Here is a 26,189-nt window from a genome sequence, read left to right on the forward strand (position 1 = left end):
ACTATCACTGAAGAGGGGAGTTATAGCCCCTTGCAGGTCTATGAGCTGTTATAACCAAGGGTTCCACTAATATCTCAGCATGTTCTCAGGGTCTGCCAACTGGCTTCTACTCCCCTTGTGTCTGGTGCTAGCTCTGCCCCTCCATTAGCTACATGGGTAGGCACCTGACCCACACCTGGCCACTCAGAATATTCCTACCCTCCCAGCAACAGTGATTGAACCACTCAGAGTCCTTCCCTTGGATTGACATATAGACTCTAGAAGAAAAAGAGTCTCCTTTTTCTGTTTGGATTGCTAAGCTGGAGCAGTGGACAGCTTAAAAGGGAGAGATAAGCAGTGATGGCAGAGAGAGTCAACCTGATTCGTCATTCTTCAGTCCCATGAACTGCCCCAGGATCCTTTAAAGTCATTTTTTGGTTTAAAGTCAATCTTTTTTTTTTTTTTTTTTTTTTTGAGACAGAGTCTTGCTCTGTCACCCAGGCTGGAGTGCAGTGGTGTGATCTTGGCTCACTACAAACTCCGCCTCCTGGGTTCAAGCAATTCTCCTGCCTCAGCCTCCCAAATAGCTGGGACTACGGGTGCGTGCCACCATGTCTGGCTAATTTTTTGTATTTTTAGTAGAGACAGGGTTTCACTGTGTTAGCCAGGATGGTCTCAATCTCCTGACCTCATGATATGCCTGCCTCAGCCTCCCAAACTGCTGAGATTACAGGCATGAGCCGCCATGCCTGGCCTAATGCCACTTTGAGTTGAGTTTTGTCACTGGTTTCTAAAAAAAGCCATGCCCAATTGTATAGATCCTAACTAAGATAAGGTCAGTGCTGGCCATGGGCAGGGCCAAGCAGAAGCCAGTATTATAACTACTCTTATGTATGTGGCACCACTCCTATCATCTGGGTTACGGTGGGCAGTTTTCAAAGCATGTTCTCAAGAACACCCCGACCCAGTGGTCTTAAGACACTGCTTCCCAGAGCCCTGGGAATTTACAGAGGTATCTCCAAAAGCACCTGGGAAACTAAGAGCCATGAAGAGGGCAAAATTCTGGGTAAACTGCCCCAGAACCAGACAAGCTCTGCTACAAATGCTTACAATATTGGGTTTCTGCTGCCCAAAGAGATGTGAAAAACTCTATTCGAATTGACACTTAGAAGAGCATAGAGCAGTAGCTAGGGCTGATGTGTTCATCTGCCTTCTACAGAAGGAGAAACGAGGGTTCAGAAAGGGGACGTCATGAGACCATCAGGGCAGAGCAAGGACTTGAACATGGGGCTCTAAACTCACAGGCCAAATAGCTCCAACTGCACCCAGCTGCCTGTGAAAGTCTATTATCTCTCCCATTTCCTATCTCCTGCAGTAAATTGATGGTGGTTAGTACCTAGAGTCTCATCTTTCTTGGCTCTGACTCCTACAGAACTGTCTGCCTCTGAGCTTGGCAACTTGAAAGGCTTTAGGAAGCTTGAGGAATGTGTGGAATAAATGTATGAGACGATCTCAACCTCCCCTCACCTAGCCTGCCTCTCCTATGTGCACATACTCGGAGCTCCCTGTCTCCCCACAGATGTGCCCAAATGTCAGGGAAAGGCTGGGCAGGCCCCTCCCGGGAACTCCTAATCCACCTCCGCTGTCCTGGCTGTGCTGTGGCTGCAGACAGAGGATTCCTTGTTCCCAGTGCTTCCTGCCCAGAGATCTCCATGGGGCCCATGTAGAAAGGAGCCAAATCACTCCTTTTAACTGAGCTACAGCCACCCCCTACCCCCACCACTCCCAGGAGCAACATGCTCCCAGCTCTGCCCACCATTCATTCTACCTGCCACAGCCTGGCTCAGCCCCACTTCATCCCCCATAGTTCCCGCTCTCTACATGTGCGTGCACATGTGCACACACACACGCGCGCACACACACACAGAAATGGAAAGCTCTCCTAGGGGTACAAATATACTTCACATAAAACCAAAATAAAAAACCAGAGGATTCCAGAATGACAACATCACAGCCCTAGCAGTTGTGCCTTACTAATAACCCCACAGTGACATCTGCATGCGACTTTGAAATTTCCCAATCAACGTAACTCCATTGGCTGAGTTCCCTCTCTCCTCCCTCACCCTGCTAGAGTCATAGCACCTCCCAGTTGGGAAGAAGCTTTGACACGCCCCAGGATAGGGGTTTCCAAAGTGTCTCACACAAAGCCAAGAAAGGGTCAGCTGCATTGTCTGGGGGCCACTGGGGGCTGAGGAATTGGCCAGCCCTCCACCAACTCCAACCTACACGCCAACCCCTTCAGCTGCTTTGTACCTTGAGATTCTTTGGAGTGCACTGGAAAAGGAGATTTCCCTGCTGGAAAGATTGAAAACAACTCATTTAGTCTGACCCTCCTTCCAGGCCCAGCGCCATCCTTCACCAGCCATGGTGGCATGGATGAGCAATAGAGGCAAAGCTGTCGTCGAATACAGAGCTTGATGAATACACATTTCAGCCCCTACCCTAAAACAAGCGAAAACCAGGGAGAGCCCCCAGAACGGCCACTGTTTTCGACTCCACCAGAAGCAGGTGGCCTAGACAAGTCTCAGACCTCCCCAGCAGTCAAATATGTCAAAATCAAGAGCCCGAGGGCCTGGAAGACCTCTTCACCCAACCTCAGTAGGAAAATAACAAGGCTGTGCCTCCAGAACACTCACCCCTCCTGTATCCACACCAGCTCCCTGGGGCCAGAAGGTCTGTCAGTCAGGCACCTAGAGGGAGGAAACAGCGTTAGCTCCTCAAAACAGCCCAGCCAGCGTGTGCTGGAAATTGAGAGGCTGGCATTTGACTCTCTGAGGCACCTTAGAGAAGTTGCTGGACCTGTTAAACACAAGGCCTTAGGACAAGCCAGAGAGCAAAAGAGAAAGTAACAAATAACCAGCTGAAGCAGCGGCAGGGGCCAGGCAGCGAAGGGCCTTGGAGGACAAAGTGAAGATTCCCTCTTTATTCTAAGAGCAAAGAGAAGCCACTGACTTGCAGGGTAGAGACTGGCCAGGAGAGGGGCAGGGAAAGCTGCAGGAGCATCAGTTAGGAGGTTTGTGATTGTCCAGGGAAGATATTACGAGGTCCTAGGCTAGGGTGGTTGCAGAAGAGATAGAAAGAGGTGTGAGCACAGTGGCTCACACACCTGTAATCCTAGCACTTTGGAAGGCCAAGGCAGGTGGATCATGAGGTTAGGAGTTCAAGACCAGCCTGGCCAATACGGTGAAACCCCGTCTCTACTAAAAATACAAAAATTAGCCAGACGTGGTGGCATGCGTCTGTAGTCTCAGCTACTCTGGAGACTGAGGCAGAAGAATCCCTTGAACCCAGGAGGCAGAGGTTGCAGTGAGCCGAGATCGTGCCACTGCACTCCAGCCTGGGCGACAGAGCGAGACTCCAACTCAAGAGGTATTTAAGAGGTGGTATCCCCAGAAGTTGCTGGTGGACTAGATGTACAGGCAGGAGGGGGCTCCCCATCTCCAGGTGCCTCCTCAGATGCCATGGTTATACCCCCAGCTGTCCACTTGACCTATCCTTGCCTCGGTCTCCCCATCTGTGAAATAAATATGGTTGGAATCAGTGATCCCTCAGGGTCTTTCTAGCATTCATATCCTGTTCTGGTCTCATTCACTCAGAGTATGTAAGTCCTTTTTCAATCTTCCTTGGGCTCCAACCGCAGGTTGGGCTTAGTATGCAGTGGGGCAGGAGATCACAGAGAGAAGTGTCAGGCACTCTGGACTCACACACTCAGAACAGCCAGTCTCCAGATGGGATGAGGTATTCCTGCTTCATGTAGAATATGAGAATCGGGTGAACAAGAAGAATGTACAGTGGTTTATGAGCTTAGACTCTGGAGTCAGTCAAACCTAGTTTGAATTCTGCTTCTAACATTTACTAGCTATGTGACCCGGCGAGGTCACTTTACTTCCTCACTTAGAAAATAGGAGTAATAGTGTCTGCACCCAGGGCTAACAGCGAGGACTAAATGAGATGATGCCTGTGAACAGCTCAGCATGGCGCCTTCTCACAACTGTCCAAGAGGTAGCAGCCCCATTCAAAGATGGGGAAACTGAGACCTAGAAGGATGAAATGACTCACTGAAGACCAGGTGGTGAATAAGTGGCAGAGCTGAGACCCCGACACTGGTGGCTGGGGTCTGGGGCCCAGCCAAACCACTACGTTGTACATATACCATTCTCATTCCTGCTTTTCAGATGAGGAAGTTGAAGTCAAAAAAGGACAAGTGAATAGGCCAGGTGCGGTGGCTCACGCCTGTAATTCCAGCACTTTGGGAGGCCAAGGTGGGTGGATCACAAGGTCAGGAGATCGAGACCATCCTGGCTAACACAGTGAAAACCCATCTCTACTAAAAAAAAAAAAAAATTTTTTTTAGTAGAGCCAGGCGTGGTGGCGCACACCTGTAGTCCTCCCAGCTATTCAGGAGGCTGAGGCAGGAGAATTGCTTGAACTCAGGAGGCGGAAGTTACGGTGAGCTGAGATCGTGCCATTGCGCTGAGACTCCAGCCTGTGCGACGGGACTCCATCTCAAAAAAAAAAAAAAAAAAGAACAAGTGACTTTTCCAAGGTCACAGAGAGAATCAAAGGTAGGTAGAAAAAGGATCTGAACCCAAGCCTCCTTGATCAAAAAGCCCATGGTCTCTCTATGGATGCCCAGAAAGTAGGCTTCAAATTTCAGGGCCCTTTAAACCTGAAATAGGGACAAATGCAAACTGGGGCCAATGGGTGTGTGTGTGTGTGTAATGCAAACTGGAGCCAACGAGGTGTGAGAGTGTATGTGTATGTGTGTAACAAATGAAAACTGGAGCCAACGGGTGTGAGACTGTGTGTGTATGCATATGTGTACAGCTACCTTGAGAGGAAACCAGGGGAAGCTGATGAAACAAAAGCTGCTTTCTTGGAAGCCCTCTCTGGGGACTGGGCAGAAGAGAACGGCGCTGACGAGCAGGGCCATCCATTGTGGGGCTGAGCTAAAGGCTGGATCTAAGCAAACAGAATCCGTTCCAGCTTGGCCACCAACTTGCTATGTGATCAGCAGTTCTCTCTCTCTGTCTCTCTCATCTCTGTTTCTTCAACTTCAGAATGAGACTGTTGTACTAAACAATGTCAAGATCCTTTCCAGTTATAGAAGACTAATACACTCTGGATTTCTGGGCAGGCACTGCTCCTACAACCCCAAATGGTGGTGTCAGCTGGTTCCAATACTACCACAGCAGGGACGGGGTGTCCTGCGTTCAGGTTCTGGCTGTGTCGCCACATCACTTTCCCTTCACAGGCCTCAGCTTCCTCATCTGTAAATGGGAATTTATCTCTGCCTGATCACTTGCAGAAAGGAAGATCCAAGGAGCTACCCGAAAGCCAAGCAATCTCTTGAGGTATCATACAAAGCACCCCAAAAATTCCCACCCCAACTCCCACCCTCAAGCTATTTTAACTTCTTCCCCTCTGGCCAGTGTCCCCTTGAGACACATAGAATAACTGAATATGAGCTGCTGGCTGCAACAGTACTGTCGCACCAACAGCCCCCACACCCATAATAGTAGCAACCACCACACAGCAAATATTTGACTGCTCAGGCATGCCAGGCACTGTGCTAAATACTCCCTTGGATTATTTCTCAGGCCATCCCCTTAACCACCATTAGTCTCAGTTTGCAGATGAAAGGCTCAGGTTCAGCAAAGAGAAGTGCCCAAGGTCACACACACAGCAAGTGAAGGGCATGGCCAAGATGAGGACCCAAACCAAGGTTCTTCATTTGCCATCAGAAGCCCTGATCTGACCCTCGAGGCTATGGGGCTGTCCAAGGTAACATTCCACTAAGGGGCAAGGCCCGGGCCGGGGTGAGGTGGGGAATATCTGTCCTTCATTGACCTCCCAACCTTCCTCAAATAACTAGACTTTATATAGTCTCCTCTATTATTAATCAAATGTGTCCAACTCAACTCTGGCTACAACAGTGTTGTCAAATAGAAATATAAGGTGAGCCACATATATAATTTAAAAGTTTATAGTAGCTACATTTTATTTTTTACTTTTTTTTTTTTTTGAGTCAGAGTCTCGCTCTGTCACCCAGGCTATAGTGCAGGAGCACAATCTTGGCTCACTGCAGCCTTCCCAGGTTGAAGAAATTATCATGCCTCAGCCTCCCAAATAGCTGGGATAACAGGCATGCACCACCATGCCTGGCTAATTTTTGGATTTTCAGTAGAGAGAGTTTCTCCATGTTTCCCAGGCCGGTCTTGAACTCCTGGTCTCAAGCAATCTGACTGCCTCAACCTCCCAAAGTGCTGAGATTACAGGCGTGAGCCATCATGCCTGGCCTTAGTAGTTACATTTTTAAAAAGCACAAAGGAATAAGGGAAATTAATTTTCATAATATATTCATTTAACCCAATACATCTATCTCAACATGTAATCAATGTAAAAAATACTAGGCCGGGCGCAGTGGCTCATACCTATAATCCAGCACTTCTTCGGGAGGCTGAGGCGGGTGGATCATGAGGTCAAGAGATTGAGACCATCCTGGTCAACATGGTGAAACCCTGTCTCTACTAAAAATACAAAAATTAGCCGGGGCATGGTAGTGCAAGCCTGTAGTCCCAGCTACCCGGGAGGCTGAGGCAGGAGACTTGCTTGAACCCAGGAGGGGGAGGTTGTGGTGAGCTGAGATCACGCCACTGCACTCCAGCCTGGGTAACAAGAGCGAAACACTGTCTCAAAAAAAAAAAAAAAATACTATAGGCCTGGCACTATGGTTCATGCCTGTAATCTCAGCACTTTCAAAGGCTAAGGTAGAAGGATCCCTTGAGGCCAGGAGTTCAAGACCAGCCTGGCAAATGTAGCAAGACCTTGTCTCTACAAAAAATAAAAAAATTTAGCATGTGAGGTAACACATGCATATAGTCTCAGCTACTAGCTGAAGTAGGAGGATCCCTTAAGTCTAGGAGTTGAAGGGTTGCAATGAGCTATGACCGTGTCACTCACTCCAGCCCACAAAACAGAGAACCTGTCTCTGAAAAAAATTAAAACTAAAATTAAAAGGACCATAGAGATATTTTATATTTCTTATTATATGCTCTTCTAATTCCAGTGTGTATTTTATACTTATAGCACATCTTGATTCAGATGCTAAATATTCCTAAGATATTTAGATTCTCCTTGCCTTTACAACTTTTTATTCTTATTTTTTTTGAGATGGAGTCTCGCTCTGCCACCCAGGCTGGAGTGCAATGGTGCGATCTCGGCTCACTGCAATCTCCACCTCCCAGGTTCCAGTAATTCCCTGCCTCAGCCTCCTGAGTAGCTGGGATTACAGGCACGCACCACCATATCCAGCTAATTTTTGTATTTTTAGTAGAGATGGGGTTTCACCATGTTGGCCAGGCTGATCTCAAACTCCTGACCTCAAGTGATCTGCCCGCCTCGGCCTCCCAGAGGGTTGGGATTACAGGAGTGACCCAGAGAGTCCAGCCGCCTTTACAATTAAAAATATACAAAAACAGTGTATTCACAAATCTAAGTTTCCAAACATGTATAATTTGTCAGTAAATATATGGAGTATTCTTTTAAAATGTTAAATTAGTTAAAATCAAATAAAATTTAATATTAAATAAAATTTAAAATTCAGTTGGGCATGGTGGCTTATGCCTGTAATCCTTTGGGATTACTTTGCCCAAGCTCAGGAGTTCCAGACCAGCCTGAACAACATGGTGAAACCCCAAATCTACTAAAAATACAAAAAATTGGCCTAGGCACAGTGGCTCACGCCTGCAGTTCCACTTTGGGAGGCCCACTGGATCATGAGGTCAGGAGTTCGAGACCAGCCTGGCCAACTTGGTGAAACCCTGTCTCTACTAAAAATACAAAAATTAGCTGGGCATGGTGGTGGATGCCTGTAATCCCAGCTACTTGGGAGGCTGAGGCAGGAGAATCACTTGAAACCAGAAGGCAGAGGTTTCAGTGAGCTGAGATCGTACCACCGCACTCTAGCCTGAACAAGAATGAAACTCCATCTCAAAAAAAAAAAAAATTAGCCAGGCATAGGTGGACACGCCTGTAGTCCCAGCCACTCCAGAGACTGAGGCAGGAAAATTGCTTGAGTCTGGGAGGCGGAGGTTGCAATGAGCCAAGACCACGCCACTGCACTCCAGCCTGGGCAATAGAGGGAGACCCTGTCTAAAAAATTCACTTCCTCTATGGCACTAGCCACGTGTTACAAGTCCACTAGCCATATGTGGCTAATGGTTGCTGTATGCGGCAGCTGCAGCTCTGCGGTCAAGTCCTTGAGGGCCTGCGCTGGTGGCCTCCTTGGCCCTAGCCCAGAGCTAAGCCTTGGAGGGAAAGTTGAATCTGAATAGAATGGTATCTACTCATTCAACAAACCCCTACTGAGCCTAATATTAATATTTACCTCTGGTGCCTACACAGAGATGGTGACAGTGGGATCTGACTACCCAGAGTCCTTCAATGAACCCTTAGCCTCCCCAAATAGGACCTCTTGTAGTGTTCAGAGGATGAGGCTGTGGCTCACAGAGGTAAGTCACCTGCCCAAAGTCACCCAGCTTTGACTATGCCTGCTGACTCCAAAGCCTCAGCTCTGTCCCTAAACTTTGGCAGGGGCCTGCCCTGAGGCTCAGCCTTCTAAAAGAAGGAATAAGCCTTTGCCTCTATTCTCAGGGTGTCCATATCTCCCAGTTTATTGGCAGAGAATGGCCCAGAATAAGAAACCCAATGATGGGGACAAAGGGAAGGAGAGCAGGACAAAGGTATGGCATGGGCTGCATGGGCAGTGGTCCTGAGTTCAGGGCTTAGGCTGTGGCATCATCCTTAGCTCCCTCCACAAACACCCAGCAAGAAGCAAAGCCAGCAAGGTCCACTGGCTGCCTGCCCTCTGGCAGGTCTCCAGGGCTAGGCACCAGGCCCTCCCCTGTACCTCCCCTAAGAGCACTCACCCAGAGGCCCTTGGACTAGGGCCAGAGCCAATGCTCACCTCCCAGGGTCACCTTAGCTAGAGGCAGGGGAAAGGGCCAGATGGCAGCCTGCCTCCTTGGGAAGAGGGAAGAAGAGAGCCCTGGAAGCAGATTCCAGAGTAGGGAAAAGGTGGCAGGTACCAGCCAGAAAAACCTGGGTGACTCCACCCCACTCCTGGGGTGCAGCCTCCCTCCCACCAGCCCAGCAGAGTGAAACTCTCACCAGCTATTAGGTTTAACAATTAACTCTGACTGTAGTTTTCATTTCAGCAGGAGGTAGTTGCAGCAGGAACCATCTGGGGCTCGATGTATTTGCAAGGGGAGAGAAGCTGAGAAGAGGGAGGAGTTAACATGAAGGGAGAGAGGAGTGGCCAGTGGCCCCCTCCCCTCCTCCTTCCCATCCCTACCTGGCAATGTAGGATAGTCCTCTGTGCCAAGGGGTGATGGCATAACTTCCATGAAATCAAGGGCAGTGCCTGGCACATAGTAGGTGCTCAATAAATATTTTTAATCAACAAATTAAGGGGGGTGGGTAAATAGAAGAAAATAGGCCTGCTAGTTGGGCAGAATGTTGGAGGAGAAGTGAAAGGAAGTGAAAGACGGCTTGTCCCAGGCTGAACACCTCCTTGACCCCTCTGACCCCAAGACCTCACAAGAACTGCAATGGTAACCACCCAGAGCATGCCAGGGACATGGCTTTGAAGTCCCCCAGCCCTGGGTGCCACTCCTGACTCCATTCTTCCTAGCTCTGGCTTTGGGAGCCCTGGTTTCTTCCCCTGTAATGGAGGTGACACCACTACATCCGGGGCTGTACAGGGCCAGGTGCACAGACACTCGGGTGCCTGAGCTGTTTTCATAGTCATGTCTCCTGGTGCTTGGCAACAGCCTCCTCTTCTCAGGCCACCCCCTGATTTCCCCCACATCCCAATAGTCCCCTGGCTCCCACCTATGTGGCCCTTTCTCCTTTTCAGGAAGGAAAGCCTGGAATGATGACGGCTCTGGCCCACTCACATCCCACTCACCTGGGATCACGCACACACCCTAGCAACAGACTGCTCCCAGTTTGACGTTTGCTTGTCATTTTCATCCTCCTTGGGTTCCCCGGCCCCCTCCTCACCCTAACACAGGCCTCGGTCCACAGCCTGTCCAGAGTGTGCGGGACCAGTTCACTCAGTGTTCCCGGGTGGCATCTTCTCCTCCCAGGCCTCTGCTTCCCACCTGTGGAGTGTGGCATGAGGGAGGTGGATTCAGAGACCGCTTCTGCTGGTGGGCTCTGATATAAAGAGATTCTGACATTTCTGGAGTCATTTCGTGCTTTAACTGCAGACATCAGTGTTCAAATCCCAATCTTGGCCAGATAAACAGGCAGCCCTGCAGAAGCCCGGAACTGAAGCCCACCTGCCACTATGCTTAGCTCAAGCCTGGGAAGAGAGGGACAATCTCTCCCCACCTCACTGGTCCCTACTCCCTCTGCCACATCTGCCATGAAGCCTCACTTTGCTCTTTTTTTTTTTTTTAAGATGAAGTCTCACTCCGTCACCAGGCTAGAGCACAGTGGTGTGATCTCATCTGCTCACGGCAACCTCCACCTCCTGGGTTCAAGCAATTCCCCTATCTCAGCCTCCCAAGTAGCTGGGGTTACAGGCTCATACCACCATGCCCAGCTAATTTTTGTATTTTTAGTAGAGATGAGATTTTTACCATATTGGCCAGGATGGTCTGAATCTCTTGACCTCCTGATCTGCCCACCTCAACCTCCTGAAGTGCTGGGATTACAGGTGTGAGCCACTGTGCCCAGCCTAGAGCCTCACTTTTCTACCCCATCTTCCCAGTAGTCTCTCTCTTGCCCTCAATGGTGGCATCATGAGTCATTACTACCCCAAATTCTTCTCGGCAAAACAAAGCTTGAAGCTCCCGCTCCATCCTGGGTACCGACCCTATGCCCCTTCTGCAGGGAGATGCTAACTCTGTTTCCACTCTGCTCTTTCCCACATCATTCTTGAAACTCTCCAAATATGCACCCTATTTCCCCATTCTCCACAGGAAATATGGGTCTGCTCCCAGCCTGTCATTGCCCTTCATGCCCTTCTGGCTCAAATGTCACCTCTAGCCTGGCTTCTATACTAATGACTTATAACTCAACTCGCTCAGCCACATTTCTGCCAGACACTGACTTCTTGTACTAGAGTCTTACTGCCCAGCTTGACCTTACGACCCTGGAGACCGAGGAACTCCTGTCGTGACTCTTTTTTTTTTTGGTCTCTCACCCTGGGCCCCCGCAGCACAATGCTCAGAATGTAGTATATGTTTGTTGAAACAATGGTAACAACTATTAACCAAAAAATAATAAATCATCATCATTTACTGCCTATGTATTCTTTACAATGCTCTTATCAGCATTTTGCACAGGGCACTTCAGTTAATTCTCCCAAGCCCCAAATAAACTTCTCATCCCTACCTCTTGAACTGAGAAAACTAAGGCTCAGAGAGGGGAAGTGATCTGCTCAGGGTCACACAGCCCAGATATGGAAGAATCAAGCTTGGAATTTCAATTCTTACTCACTGCCCTACTTGGCCTCCCTCCAATCCACAAATAGAGGAGGGGCCATGTGAGAAACCGTGGCCTGCTAGTGACGTGGGCCACAGGGGCTTGAAAGAGGCCAGTCCAGCCCAGGGCTGGAGGCCGATTCTGCAAATAAAACTTAGTAAGCCTCAAGAAAGCACTCGTTCTGTGTGCAGCCCCATGCTAGGTACTGGGAAGCAAATAATAAGACATAAGATATCCCAGTGCTCACAGCCTGGTGGAAGGAAAAAGCTACCTTCCAGAAAAAGCTAAGATCAAACAGAACTCATCCCCCAGAGAGGGACAGATAAGGTACTAAGGGAATGCAGAGGAGTTAAAGACAAATTTCATCTTGGGGTGAGGGGGAGGGCTTACAAGGCTTTGTGGGACATAGGCTGGCATCTGAGCTGAGCCTTGAAAAGACAGACAGGAATTCAAGTGATTGGGGAATGGAGGGGTTGACATTCTTGGCAGGGAGGAACAGAGGGAGCTGGGGCAAAGACATAGGAAACACTGGGCGTGTCCCAGGAGCCTCAGGAAATTAGTTCTCACAGCCCTCCCATTGGCACTGACCCACATGTCCAGCCCTGAACAGAGGCCACCTTGAGCATCCCCAGATTCAGGGGCACTTTGCTCATTTATGGTGAGTGGGGGCGGAAAGGGAGAAAGGGCTTGAGCACCTGGGCACGTGGTTGGACAGAAGGGATTCCAGGGGCCAGAATGTAGGCTGTGTCCAGAATCTCTGAAGATGAAACATGCTAAAGGAGGTGATCCCCCAGTGGTGGGTGAAGCCAGGGAGGCAGCAAGAAAAAGGACAAAAAGGCCAGGCGTGGTGGCTCATGCCTGTAATCCCAGCACTTTGGGAGGCCAAGGCAGGCTGATCATCTGAAGTCAGGAGTTCAAGACCAGCCTGACCAACATGGAGAAACCTCATCTCTACTAAAAATACAAAATTAGCCGGGTGTGGTGGCGCATGCCTATAATCCCAGCTACTCGGGAGGCTGAGGCAGGGGAATCACTTGAACCCAGTAGGCAGATGTTTCAGTGAGCTGAGTTCATGCCATTGCACTCCAGCCTGGACAATAAGAGCGAAACTCCATCTCAAAAAAAAGAAAAAGAAAAGGGCAAAGAACTTGGACTGGGCAACAAGAGACGTGACTTTCAGAACCACAGATCAAAGCTGCATGCGACCTTGAGATATCCTGTCCAACCCTCATTTTATAGCTGGGGAAACTGAGGCCCAGACAGAGGAAGGGGCAGGTCTACACTCTCTGACCACCTTCACAGCAAAGCCAGCAACATGCTGAGAGGCACGAGAGACCAGCCCTCTCCACCCGGCTCTGCAATTGGCTCCCTGGTGACCTTTCTCTAGACTCAAGGCTCCTACTCCATAAAACAACCCTGAAGACAGCGGTTCTAAAGTTTTATGGGTTGTGACTCAAAGCCAGATGGCGCCTGTGGATCCTCTCCTGGGGACAATATACACCCTTAAAATTGTGCATGCCATTTAAGAAGTTCACCACACCTGAGACCAGCCTTCTACAAGGGCAATCTGAGAACCATCTGTGTCCCAATCATCTCGATGGAGAGCCTGTTAGAGCAGGCTGCTTCCAGGGCCCCACCTCAGATCTGACCCCCCACCATGGAGCAGCCGGGTTGAATCTCTTGGGTGAGTCCTGGAAGAGTGTTGGTTTTTTTGGTTTTTATTTTTTTAATTTTCTTTCCCCCACACCCCAAACCAGGATTTTTTTTTTTTTTTTGAGATGGAGTCTCATCTCAGGCTGGAGTGCGATGGTGCAATCTCAGCTCACTGCAACCTCCACCTCCCGGGTTCAAGCGATTCTCCTGCCTCACCCTCCCGAGTAGCTGGGATTACAGGCACCTACCACCACGCCAGCTAATGTTTGTATTTTTAGTGGAGGCAGAGTTTCACCTTGTCAGGTTGGTCTCGAATTCCTGACCTCAGATGATCCACCTGCCCCGGCCTCCTGCAGGGCTGAGACTACAGGCCTGAGCCGCTGCGACCCCCTGGCAGGGTTTTGTTTGTTTTTGTTTTGTTATTTTTAGCACCCCCACCTTTATTGCTCTTAGAGGGAGAAAAATTTGAGAAGCCCAGCCTTAGGGAAGCCTAGGAGGGAGGGGGAGGGGGTGAGGTGCTAAGTTGCTCCCCTTTTAGCTATTTCACAAATTGAACTCTGATTCCTTGCCTATGAAGAGTGGCTCTATGGCTAGAAGTTTCAAAGCCACCACTCCTTCACCAAGGTCCCTTCTGATTGAGCCACCTGCTCAGGCAGGCAGGTGGCTGGGCTGGGCCAGGCTGACCAATATAATGGTCTTGATTGGGGTGGGTGAAGGCTCAGCAAGCTGACTGCAGCTGCCCAGATTCCTGAGGGATACTCTGAGATCAGCAGCCCTGCCTGGAAGTCTGCACTCCTGGGCTGCACTTGGGGTGACAACAGGTTTTCTATTCCTCCCTCTCTCCAGGCTGCCTCCCTCTGTCCCTCGGGCCAGCTCCTTCTTTTTCACTTCTGGTGGATGTGTACCTCTGAACCGAGTCTCCTGGCTCTAGTCTCTGCTTCTCCCCTCACTTCATCCAGAGTTCCACCTGCCACTGAGCCTGACAGCATATCCAAGCCCCCAAGCACCCTTCCGAGGAAAGAAAACTGATGCTCTTTGCAGATGCATCTTCTTTAAGTGGAAGACTCTGCAACGTAAAATTGAGGTGGTCAGTGACGAAGCAGTAACTAGGAAAAAAGCCAAGTGCATTCAGATGGGCCCTGTCCCCCACCCCGTTTGCAGTGTCTCTCCGACAGGTGGGCAGCTGCCTAGAATGAGATGGGCTCAGAGCTTTGGCGGGCCCCAAGGCTCTTGCTATAGAAAGGCTGGTACCGGAGGTGCTGGCAGAGTGCAGGCCTGGGAGGCAAGATTCCTGTTTTAGAAGCCCTGCTCTCAGAGTCAAGAATTTGTTCTCATCCAGGCGTGGTGGCCTCCCAAAGTGCTGGGATTACAGGGGTGAGCCACTGTGCCCAGCCTACTGTCCCCATTTCATAGAGGCTCCACTGCAAAGCCTAAATTTGGACGTAGCCTTGTGGAACTAAAAGGCCACCACTATGGGAGGCCAAGGCGGGTGGATCACGAGGTCAGGAGTTTAAGACCAGCCTGGCCAAGATGGTGCAACCCCGTCTCTACTAAAACTACAAAAATTAGCCCGGCATGGTGGCAGGCACCTGTAATCCCAACTACTGGGGAGGCTGAGGCAGGAGAATTGCTTCAACCCAGACAGTGGAGATTGCAGTGAGCCAAGATTGTGCTCCCTCTCAAAAAAAAAAAAAAAAAAAGAGAGAATTTGTTCTCTGAATTGAGCAAATGCATGCCCCTCTGTGGACCCATAAATGCTCCCGCAGGCCCCATCACAGGCAGTATAAGAAAGACTCAAGAGTGCCAGTGGGCTTCGGACAAATCTAGATTGAAATCACAGCTGTGCCACTTGCTGGCTGAGGACTGTGTAGGCCTTGGGCAAGTTATTTAGCCTCCTGTAATACGATGGTGATCGTCATCTCTGCTGCGCTTGGTAGTTGTAAGGATGAAAGGACATAAGGCATGTAAAGTGCTTAGCACAGGGCCTGGCACACAGTAAGCCAATAAACATAAGCAGTTGATTATAAGTCACCAGAGTGAGCCTCTTACGAGGAAGACTCAAGACTTTCTAATTCTAGGTGGCCTCAAGCAAACCCAAACCACCCACCTGAAGTGGGCCTGGAGACTCTATCTTTAGACCTGTAATCCGGGGACAAGGTGGGGAGAAAGCAGACAGAAAGGAGTGAGAGCAAACTAAGAGGAGGGAGGACAGGAAAGAAGAATCAAGTGACCAAGGAGGGGCCTGGCTTCCCCAGTTTGAGACGAAAGGAAGATGACTTGCCAGAAACTGCCAGGAAAGCCCTCTCTCTTTTCCAGAGCCTTCCCTAGACCCACCATGGCAAGGCTTAGAGGGACAGGACCTGCTGAGAAATGCCACTCTGGCTGTCAACAGGGACGCTGAAGCCTTAGGTTACATCCAGACTCCAGAGCCCCACATGGTGGCCTTCCCGCCAGAGTAGGCAGAGATGGTCATAGCCAGACTGATAAAACAACCTGCCCATTCGGCCTGCTCATTCAGAGCCCAGGAACCCCTCTCTTGGGGTTCTAATCCTGACTTAGCAGGACACTCCCAGCTGCATCCTCACCTCTGAAACAAGTGCAGAGCTCACTCCAGGCTTCTTTCTGCCCCGAGCTCCTGCTTCTGGGCCTGAAGTTGTAACTAGGGAAAAAGCACTGTTCAGACTAAAGACAGGAGCCACAGATAAGGTGTTCCAATTGCCTCCGACCAGCTGTGTGACTTTGTGGGTGTCACTTTTTCTCCCTGAGCATCAGTTTCCCTCCTCAGGCTAATGAGAGCAATGGCAAGGACCATCTCCAAGGTCCTCCCAACCCAGACAGAGGCCACACTTCACAGGATGCCTCTGAGCACAGAGGCAAAGAGGACCTGTCTCAGGAGAGGAGCCGGCAGGTTGGACTGGGCTCTGAGGAGAATGCAGCGGATATGGCAATGGCCAAGGGTTATTATGATGATGACGATTATAATTAAAAATCACAGCTACAAACCCTTAAGCAATTTACAAAGAGCTTTCTCATTATCTCCCAGGATCGCAATTTGGTGAAGTAGGCAGGGCTGGATTATGATTATTCACATTTGACAGATGAGGAAAGTGAAGCAAGATTAGGTGACTTGTCCAACCTCCTAAGTGCAGAGAAGGAAGCGCTGAAGAGGAAGCAGTTATTGAGTACCTACTGTGTGCTACCCCACTAGGCATCCTCATATGTTATTTTGATCAAGTCTCACAACCATGACACTAGTGTAGGTGCTACTGTACCCATTTCTTTTTTTTTTCTTTTTTTTTTTTTTTGAGACGTAATCTTGCTCTGTCACCCAGGCTGGAATGCAGTGGCGCGATCTCAGTTCATTGCAACCTCCGCCTCCTGGGTTCAAGTGATTCTCCTATCTCAGCCTCCTGAGTAGCTGGGATTACAAGTGCCCAACACTATGCCTGGCTAATTTTTGTATTTTAGTAGAGCGGGGTTTCACTATGTTGATCAGGCTGTTCTCGAACTCCTGACCTCAGCAATGATCCACCTCGATCACTCAGATTTGAAATGCAAATCTGATCAGGTGATCCGCCGCCTTGGCCTCCCAAAGTTCTGATATTACCCGCGTGAGCCACCATGCCTGGCCTACTGTCCCCATTTCATAGAGGCTCCACTGCAAAGCCTAAATTTGGATGTAGACTTGTGGAAAAGGCCTGCACTCCTCCTCATCTTACTGCACATAATGGGTCGAACAGTGTCTCCTCCCCGCCCTGACGTACATCTACCTAAAACCTCAGAATGTGACCATATTTGGAAATAGGGTCTTTGCAGATGCAATTACTTAAGTTCAAATGAGGTCATAATGGACTAGGGTGGGTTCTAAATCCCATATGACTGGTGTCCTTATAAGAGGAAATGAAACAGGGAGAAAGCCACGTGATGACAGAGGAAGATGCAGCTGCAAGCCAAGAAATGCCAAAGATTGCTGGCAACCACCAGAAGCCAGGAGAAAGGCAGGAAACAGACCGCCCCAGAGCCTCCAGAAGGAGCCAACCTTGCTGACACCTGGATTTCAGCCTTCTAGCCTCCCGAGCTGGGAGAATAGATGTCTGTGGTTCAAAGCTACTTGGTTCGTGTGCTTCGTAATAGCAACCCTAGGAAGTTAATACACTGTGTATCCTTTCAGTAGCAGACCTAGGTAGAACCCTCAAACTCTGTTTTTCAGATTCCCACTCATTAGGCAGCTGTGGAGGAGGCTCTGGAGGCTCCTCATGAGAAGTCACTCTCACCTCTCCTGCACCTTCCGGGTCCAGGCTGTCCTGAAAACAGGCTGAAGACAGGCTTATAGAGGAAAAGTCTTCCTAAAACAGCCTGTTCTAGGCTGACGACCCCAGTGGGGCCCTCCCATTGAGCTTGTTTGGCAGCCTCTGTGTCCAGGTCTCCAGGTCAAAAGTCTTCCCCCTCCTCCCAGCCAACCATCCTCTGTCACCACCCGGAGAGCTGTGTTTTTGAAATGCAAATCTGATCCTTCCTGGTTGGCTAAATCCTCTTCCCTAGCTCTCCACCTTCTGTAGGACTTGGTCAGCCTCTTTGGCCTGTGCCAGATCTGCCCCCAACCTTCCTCTCAGCCTTATCTCCAGTCATTCGCTCCTCCACCCTCATCCCCGCCACTCACCACCTCCTACTCCAACCATGTGGAACTATTTGGGGTTCCCCTAAGACGCCATTCTGCCTTTGCACATGTTATTCCAAATACCCAGAAGGTGAAATCCAGCCCAGACACCGTCTCCTCCAGGAAGCCTTTTCCTCCATAAGCAGCCATGCCCTGGCAGCTTGTGCACTGCCCTTGTGATGGGATCACATCTTCATGTGTCTGCTTCCACCCTCAGCCTGTGAATACTGCTGGATTCATTTCTGTTTTTCTAGGCCTAGGGCCCAATACAAAGGCCTTCAAGAATGTTGAGCTGAAATTAGCCAGGTGTGGTGGTTCACACCTGTGATCCCAGCTACTTGGGAGGCTGAGGCCGGAGAATGGCTTGAACCCATGAGGCAGAGGTTGTGGTGAGCCAAGATCTCACCACTACACCCCAGCCTAGGCAATAGAGTGGGACTCTGTCTCGAAAAAAAAAAAACAAAAAAAAGAATGTTGAGCTGAATTGTAGAGTAGCCATAATGGTCACAATAGCTGACATTTATCAAATGTTTATTATGCACTCACATTATGCTAAGCATTTCATGTATATTATCTCATTTAATTCTCAAAACAATCCTATGAAACAGATACTAGTTCTGGTCCTATTTTACAGTAAGGAAATGAGGAGATGTAATCACTTGCCCTAGTCCCCGCAACTAGCACATGGCAAAGCCTGAATGACTCCAGAGCCAATGCTAGTAACTACTACTAAGAATGGCAGCCATCCCAATACCTTCATTTTACAGAGGAGGACACATGCCAAAAGGGGAAAGTGATTGGCCCTCAGTCACATAACAAGACATGGACCCAGATCTTTGGATTCCTCTTCCAAAGCTTTTCCTCTTCTCATTCCAGCAGAATCCTAATCTAGGAGGACACAGAACCCCAGCTAGGCTGTATCTCCTGAGGAGCTTCCTCCTGCCGCTGCCAGAGCAGAGCCCAGAATGGGCCTAGACACATGGCAAGTGCTCAAATCTGTGGCCCAGAGATGGGAGACACGGCAGTGAAAAAGACAGGTACATCTACTTGAGGAAAGGCTGAGGCCTGCTTGGATTACACATTGTGAGGCCTTGAGATGAAACTTTGGGTATCATTTAGTGCAATCTGCCATTTTATAAATTAATTCATTTTGACAAGCTTATTGAATACAAATCATAAATCAGGCACCGTGTGGGACACTAAGGAGATGAGTAAGCAGGTTCCTGCCCACATGGCATTTACAGTCTAGGAAAGGGAGAAAGAAAATCCAACAACAATAACAAATTCCCACAGGCCCTGTGAGACACAGAGAGCTCTAAGAATATACAAGAGGGAAAACGGACTTGGCCTGGAGAGCTGGCAAAGGCCCCCCTGAGAAAGTGACTGTTGAGCTGAGGTATGAAGAGTGAGACAAGAAGCAGGGGAAGAGTATGCTAGACAGAGGGAATAGGATATGCAAAATTCCAGAAGCAAAAGAGCTCATGGTGCCTAGATGAACTAAAAGCTAAAGTGGCTGGTCTCCACAGAGGTGGGCAGGAACCGGATCCTGAAGGGCCTTATAGATCAAAGTAAGAATTGGAGAAACTGAGCAGATCAGGGAACCCCCTTGCTCAGAACCTGGTCCAGAGCAAGCTGTCAAAGAGTCACTGCGCTAGTCACTGAAGGAGAAACTTGTCCCAGATCACAAGACCTGGGACTTGAAAGCAGAATTCCTACCTACCAGGTGGGGCCTGAGGGCTATTTCAGGCACCTGTGTGAGAGATGGGAGGCTTTCCAAATATTTCAATTAATAGACAATCCCTGGCTCCCTGTCTCTACCTCCCTTGAGCCTCCAGAGTACACAAGAATCACTCGTGTTTGCTAAAACATACATTGCTGGGCCATACCCCCCAGAGTTATTGATTCCTAGGTCTGGCATGAGAACCAAGAAACTGCATTTCTAACAAACTCCCAGGTGACTCTGCTGCTGTTGGCAAGGTGAAAGAACCACAGCTCTAGACTATAGTATATGGGTGGGGAGATCAGTAGTGAGGACCATGGCCAGAATCTCTGGGGGACTGGAAGGGTGGATTCCCAAACCTGGGTAACAACGAGACAAACTCTAGCAATCTGAGCAAGGGAAGGAGCCTCAAAGTCCCAAACTAGCCCACTAGCTGCTCAGCCAGGGAAATAGAGGCTTATGGAGTGTAGGCTCTTTCATATAAAGAAGCTTAATAAAAAGTGTTGGGTTAAGACATAAACACATAAAGGGGTTGACTAAAGTCAAAAGAAGATCCTGAGCTCACACCTGTAATCCCTGGACTTTGGGAGGCCAAGGCAGGCAGATCCCTTGAGGTCAGGAGTTCGAGACCAGCCTGACCAACATGGCAAAACCCTGTCTCCACTAAAAATACAAAAATTATCTCATGGTAACTTGGTGGCAAAAAAAAAAAAAAAAAAAAAATTAGGCTGGGTGTGGTGCCTCACACCTGTAATCCCAGCACTTTGGGAGGCCAAGGCAGGTGGATCACCCAAGGTCAGGAGTTCAACACCAGCCTGGCCAACCTGATGAAACGCCATTTCTACTAAAAATACAAATATTAGCTGGGCATGGTGGTGGGTGCCTCTAATCCCAACTACTCAGGAGGCTGAGGCAGAAGAATTGCTTGAACCCAGGAGACAGAGGTTGCAGTGAGCCAAAATCGTGCCATTGCACTCCAGCCTGGGCAACAAGAGCAAAACTGTCTTGAAAAAAAAAAAAAATTAGCTGGGTGTGGTGGCATGTGCCTGTAGTCCCAGCTATTGGGGAGGTTGAGGTGGGAGAATTGCTGGAACCCAGGAGGCAGAGGCTGCAGTAAGCTGAGATCGTGCCAGTGCCTGCACTCCAGTCTGGGTGACAGAACAGGACAAAAGATCCCTGGCCCAGAATCCAGAGCTCATGAACTCCAGGCCAGCTTTCCCCATATCCTGGGAATCTGGGATTCAAGGAGGAGACAGCAAGCTCGGCTTTCCCCAGCCTCTGCTGCTTTTGGCAGGAAAACATTTTTAAGAATTGCAGAAATCTGCTGCTGGCCCCCAATCCTATCACCCATCCACCTTCCTTCCTTTTACACTCGCAGCTCCCTCCCTTTGCACTCTTAATCCTGTGTCCTATATCCCGGCAAGCCAAGCAGCAAAGGGAGAGGTGACATTATGGGGAAGGACTGGAACCAAAGGAAGAATTCTTGCACTTGGATATCCTTCTAGCAGAATGATTCCTTCGTCCTGCAAGGCTCTACTTCTCTCTACCCTTGTATCACAGTCAAAATCCAATCTACCTACATTTCAGTACGCGTATCTGAAACCTACAAAGCCACAGACTAAATTCCCAAACTTCTTTTTCAATCAGTTTTTCAAAAATAGAGTGGCCCTGGACAGAATGTTTCTACCCTATTCCAGTTGGCAGCAAAATGCCACTTCTCTACAAACACATGCACAGACTAATATACAAACAACTACACATACATAAAAACAAATATACCAGAACTTGTAAAAGCACACACACATATACATCAAGAGATGCACTTTCACTGTTCACCATACACCCAAATGTACAAGAAGTACACAGAGGGGACACGCGCACACACTATAGACCTAGAAATGCCTCACTGCACCAGTACTCGGTGAAAAGGGGTAACGATATACCCAGAGCATTTCTTTGAAAGTAGAGAGGTCTCCTGAGGAGGGATTCCTTGGAGTGAGGAGCTGGCCCTTTAAGAGAGTGGTTCTCCCTCCTAGTCCTTTCAGGGCACCTGAGCTTCTACCCACCTAACTACCCACCCACCCAGAGCGCTGCACGGGTGAGACTGGGCACACAGGCTAGATCTGGTGGGGGACCGGGGGAGCCCAAAGGGGAAAGGTCCTGGCCACAATAGGAAATGAATCCCTGAACTGGCTGGTCACCAGCCTGGAAACTGCTGTTGCTATTACCACAACCCTGCACCCACACCCACATCTACACGCGCGCGCGCGCGCGTACACACACACACACACACACACACACGCTTCAGGCAGGACACGCCCTCCGCTCCAGCGCAGGTCAGAACCCGGGATCCGCTGTCAACCCAGTTCCCCACGGCCCCCGGGGAGTGGCCGCCCACCTGCCAGCAGGGAGTCTCCGCCCGACCGGGAACGGACGCCCCCGCCGCCGCCACCCTCCGCCCGAGCCAGGTGCCCAGTTCCCAGCGACGGCAGCGCCTGGATCGCCGCCTCCACCCCTTCCTCCCGGCAGTGCGAAGACAAAGCCGCGCACACGCACACTGGGGCTACGCGGGGCTACGCGGGCGCACACCCGCCCTCACACGCGCACACAGCGACACACACACACACACACACCCGCCACAGGCTCCAGCCACAAGCGAAGCCACGGGCACACGCTCTCGCCCAGAGGTGTACAGGCTGCTGCACATTCGGACACACCCTCTCACAGGCACATTCACCGACGGACACGCAGACACGCGCACCCTCACCCAGATGCGCACGCACCGCTCACCTCTGGCGCGCGAAGGCACACAGGCTCACACCCTCACACGCGCACACACGATGCACACACGCACGCGCGCACCCCGAGCGGCCGCTCGCACAGCTCCACGAGCACACGCGCGCTCACACCTAACACACCCGGAGACGTGAGCCCCACACAAGAACCCGCGCCAGTCCCGACACGCACCAACCCAACGAAGCCCGGGGCTCCCGGAGCCGGCCCGCTGGCCTGTCAGTGCCCGAAGATCGGAGATCTAGCCCGCCGCCCACGGCAGCCACCCCACACGCACACACGGGACCCGACGCGGCGGGGACCCCGGGACGCGGAGGGGGACGGCGGGCGCGGCTAACCTGGCGGCGGCGGCGCGGCTTCCGGGCGCTGTCTCGAGGTCCTGGCGTCCAGCGGCCGCCCCGGCGGGCTCCTGGGCGCGCTCGAGCTGCGCAGAAATGCCCCGCTCGCTCGCGCGCTCGCTCCTGCTCTCCCTCCCACGGCGCTCAGCCCCCTCTTCGCCCGCCCCCCACCCCACACCCCCTCTCCCCGCTCCGCCCCTCCCCGGCCGGCTCCCCCGGAGGAGGCGGCGGCGATCCCGGCCCCTCAAGCAGCCGCGGGCGGGCGAAAGAGCAGGCAGCGGAGGCGAGCAGCCAACGCCAGGGGAGCGCCGGGGCCGCCGGAGCCGGGGCCGCGCGCCGGTCCGCGGGGAGGGAACAAGGAAGCGGGCTGAGCCCAGCGAACCCTCCCGGCGCTGGGGCCCGCCGGGGGCTTCCCCACGTGGGCCCGGCGTCTACCTGACCCGCGGCGGGGCTCAGAGGCCCGGCAGAGAAGAGAAGCAGACCCCACGCGGGGCCCCCGTCTCCTCCCGGGTCCCCGCCAGCGCCGACCTCTGTTTTCCCTGGCTTAGACTTCTCGGCTCTGTGCCCGGTGCCCCGGGCTAACCCCGCGGCCCCGCGCCTAGCTCGCCGACCTCGTCTACCTCCAGACGAGACCTGGCCCACGCCCACCCGCCCCCACGCTGCACTCCCATTGTTCCCGCGGCCAGGGCTCACGGAGGATCGCCCAGCGCGTTCCAGCCCCACGCAGGTGGCAACCTCTGGACTCTCTGGGGGCTCTCCAAGGGCCGAGTCCCTGGCTGTGGGTTCCCGACGCCCACCCTCCACAAGCCAAAACACACCCAAAGTAAAGGGCTCTTTTCTAAATTAGGGTTATAACCACCACGGCCCTTATAGGCGCTCCTTTAGGTCCTGCTTGGAGGTCACACTGAGGCTAGGAGAGAGGAGGAACTAACCCGTGTTCAGCGAGCCCAAGATAGCATCTAGAAGATGGGGAAGGGATGAAGTGTCTCCCATCTTTAGATAAAGAAAGGAATTCCTGCCCTAGGACTCCCGGGGCAGGGCCAGGCCCTCTAGAAGTGCGCGGAATAATGAGCCTGGGCCTCCTTTGTTAGATGCTAAAGGCAGAAACGGAAGAAGCAAAAGTCGCTGGCTTGCCAGAGTGGACAGGCAAGTCAGGACATATGCAAAGGCCTACTAAGTAGCTTTCACCTACTCGTCTCACTTAAGTGGCAGCTGGGATTACCCCCATTTTGCAGATGGGAGCCTATCCTAGGCCTCCCCTGCAGGCAGCACAGAGCTAAAGTGAAGCCCAACAATTCTGGTTCTTCACTGTGGTCCACACTTCAGGTATAGGATACTAAGAGCAAATGCAAAGTGAAGCAGCTGAGAGCATAAGAAAGCAGGGAGGAGAGAGGCAGGGCTTGGGCCTCCAAGGACTTACACAAACTAAGGGAGGGCAAAACTAAAGGAACTGAGGCCCCAAAGAAGGACTGAACATGGCTTGTCCAGGAAGAAAGATTATGATTAACAATAAGAACATGTGCTTGCTTCGGCAGCACATATACTAAAAATTGGAAAGAACCCACAGGCTGAGCGCGGTGGCTCACACTTAATCCCAGCACTTTGGGAGGCTGAGGCAGGCTGATCACCTGAGGTCAGGAGTTCGAAACTAGTCTGACCAACATGGAGAAACCCTGTCTCTACTGAAAATACAAAAGTAGCCGAGCGTGGTGGCACATGCCTGTAATCCCAGCTGCTAGGGAGGCTCAGGCAGGAGAATCGCTTGAACCCATGAGGCAGAGGTTGCAGTGAGCTGAGATCGCACCATTGCCCCCCAGCCTAGGCAACAAGAGTGAAACTCCATCTCAAAAGAAAAAAAAAAAGAACTGGTAATAACTAACTTGTTTGTTGGATCACTTACTGTGTTATTCTAGTTCTTGTTCAAAGAGTTTTATTTGCATTAACTCATTTAATTCTCACAATAACACTAGAGGTTATTCTTATTCCCATGTTATACACATGGAAACAAAACACAAAGACATTACATAGCTTCCAAAGTGGCAGAGCTAGGATCCAAACTTGGAAAGCTGACTCCCAAACTTCCATTTTTTTTTCTTTTTGAGACAGACCCTCACTCTATTGTCAAGGCTATAGTGCAGTGGCATGATCTCGGCTTACTGCAACTTCCACCTCCTAGGTTCAAGTGATTCTCCTGCCTCAGCCTCCTGAGTAGCTGAGATCACAGGCATGCGCCACCATGTCCAGCTAATTTTTGTATTTTTAGTAGAGACGGGGTTTCACCATGTTGGCCAGGCTGGTCTTGAACCCCTGGACTCAAGTGATCCGCCCACCTTGGCCTCCCAAAGTGCTGGGATTACATGTGTGAGTCACCTAGCCCAGCCCCAAGCTTCCACTTTTAACAAGCACAAAACAGACAGAAGCAGCAGCCTTGAAAGGGAGGCAAAGACATTTGAACTACTAGAGCACCCAACTCAGCAGGACTTTTTTATTTTTTTATAGATGGGGTCTCGCTATGTTGCCCAGGCTGGAGTGCAGTGGCTATTCACAGGCGCAATCCCACTACTGATCAGCACATGAGTTTAGACCGGCTCTGTTTTCGACCTGGGCCAGTTCACCCCTTCTTAGGCAACCTGGGTGGTCCCCTGCTCCTGGGAGGTCATCATATCGATGCTGAACTTAGTTTGAACACCTGATTGGCATAGCGCACTAAACCCAGAACTCCTGGACTCAAGTCATCGTCCAGCCTCAGCCTCCCGAGTAGCTGGGACTACAGGCACATGCCACCGTGCCCAGCAACTTTTGTTTTTTTAATTGATGACTTCTGTCTTCGGTGTAGTTACCTGGTACCCAGCAGAGCACCTAGAATATAGGCCTAATTTGTTAACTGACGGCACAACTGCCGCCTGGTGCTGGAGAGCAGGGTGCCACATAGAGGGCTCAGTTGCAGGCCTCTCTGCTCTGCTGGGCATTTTTATCAGTTGGTTTTAAATGAAGCTGAGGAAGGTACAAAACATTGATCAAATCTACTGTTGTTATTAGTTTGGGAGGGAAAGCGAACACTCCGGAAATCAACCAGAATCAGTTTTTTTCTTTTTCTTTTTTTAAAGATGGGGTTTCACCATGATGGCCAGGCTGGTCTTGAACTCCTGACCTCAGGTGATCCACCCACCTCGGCCTCCCAAAGTGCTAGGATTACAGGCATGAGCCACCATGCCGGGCTCTTTTTCTTTTTTCTTGAGACAGAGTTTCACTCTTGTTGCCCAGGCTGGAGTGCAATGGCACGATCTCGGCTCACTGTAACCTCCGTCTCCTGGGTTCAAGCAATTCTTCTGCCTCAGCCTCCTGAGTAGCTGGGATTACAGGTGCCCACCACCACACCCAACTAATTTTTTTAAAATTTTTAATTTAAAACTCCAAACAAACTCTTTGTGATAATTTTTTATATTTTTAGTAGAGATGAGATTTCACCATGTTGGCCAGGCTGGTCTTGAAC

At 50.7% G+C, this 26,189-nt stretch overlaps 1 protein-coding gene across 26 annotated transcripts in view; it reads right to left on the bottom strand.

Moving 5' to 3' along the window:
* EPB41L1 (erythrocyte membrane protein band 4.1 like 1) overlaps positions 1-22,827 on the bottom strand; it is a 145,737-nt gene extending 122,910 nt beyond the window's left edge. For 20 of the 26 annotated variants that reach the window (XM_078370979.1, XM_078370977.1, XM_078370969.1 and 17 more), the window contains exons 1-2: positions 22,697-22,827; positions 2,676-2,729 (exon numbers count right to left, since the gene is read on the bottom strand). The gene's annotated coding sequence lies outside the window, so the exon portion shown is untranslated. The remainder of the gene's footprint in view (positions 1-2,675; positions 2,730-22,696) is intronic. The other 6 variants (XM_078370963.1, XM_035302720.3, XM_078370954.1 and 3 more) reach the window with 1 other exon arrangement.
* Positions 22,828-26,189: the final 3,362 nt, after the last annotated feature.

Source organism: Callithrix jacchus, chromosome 5, assembly GCF_049354715.1.
Source record: "Callithrix jacchus isolate 240 chromosome 5, calJac240_pri, whole genome shotgun sequence".
Lineage (NCBI taxonomy): Eukaryota > Metazoa > Chordata > Mammalia > Primates > Cebidae > Callithrix > Callithrix jacchus.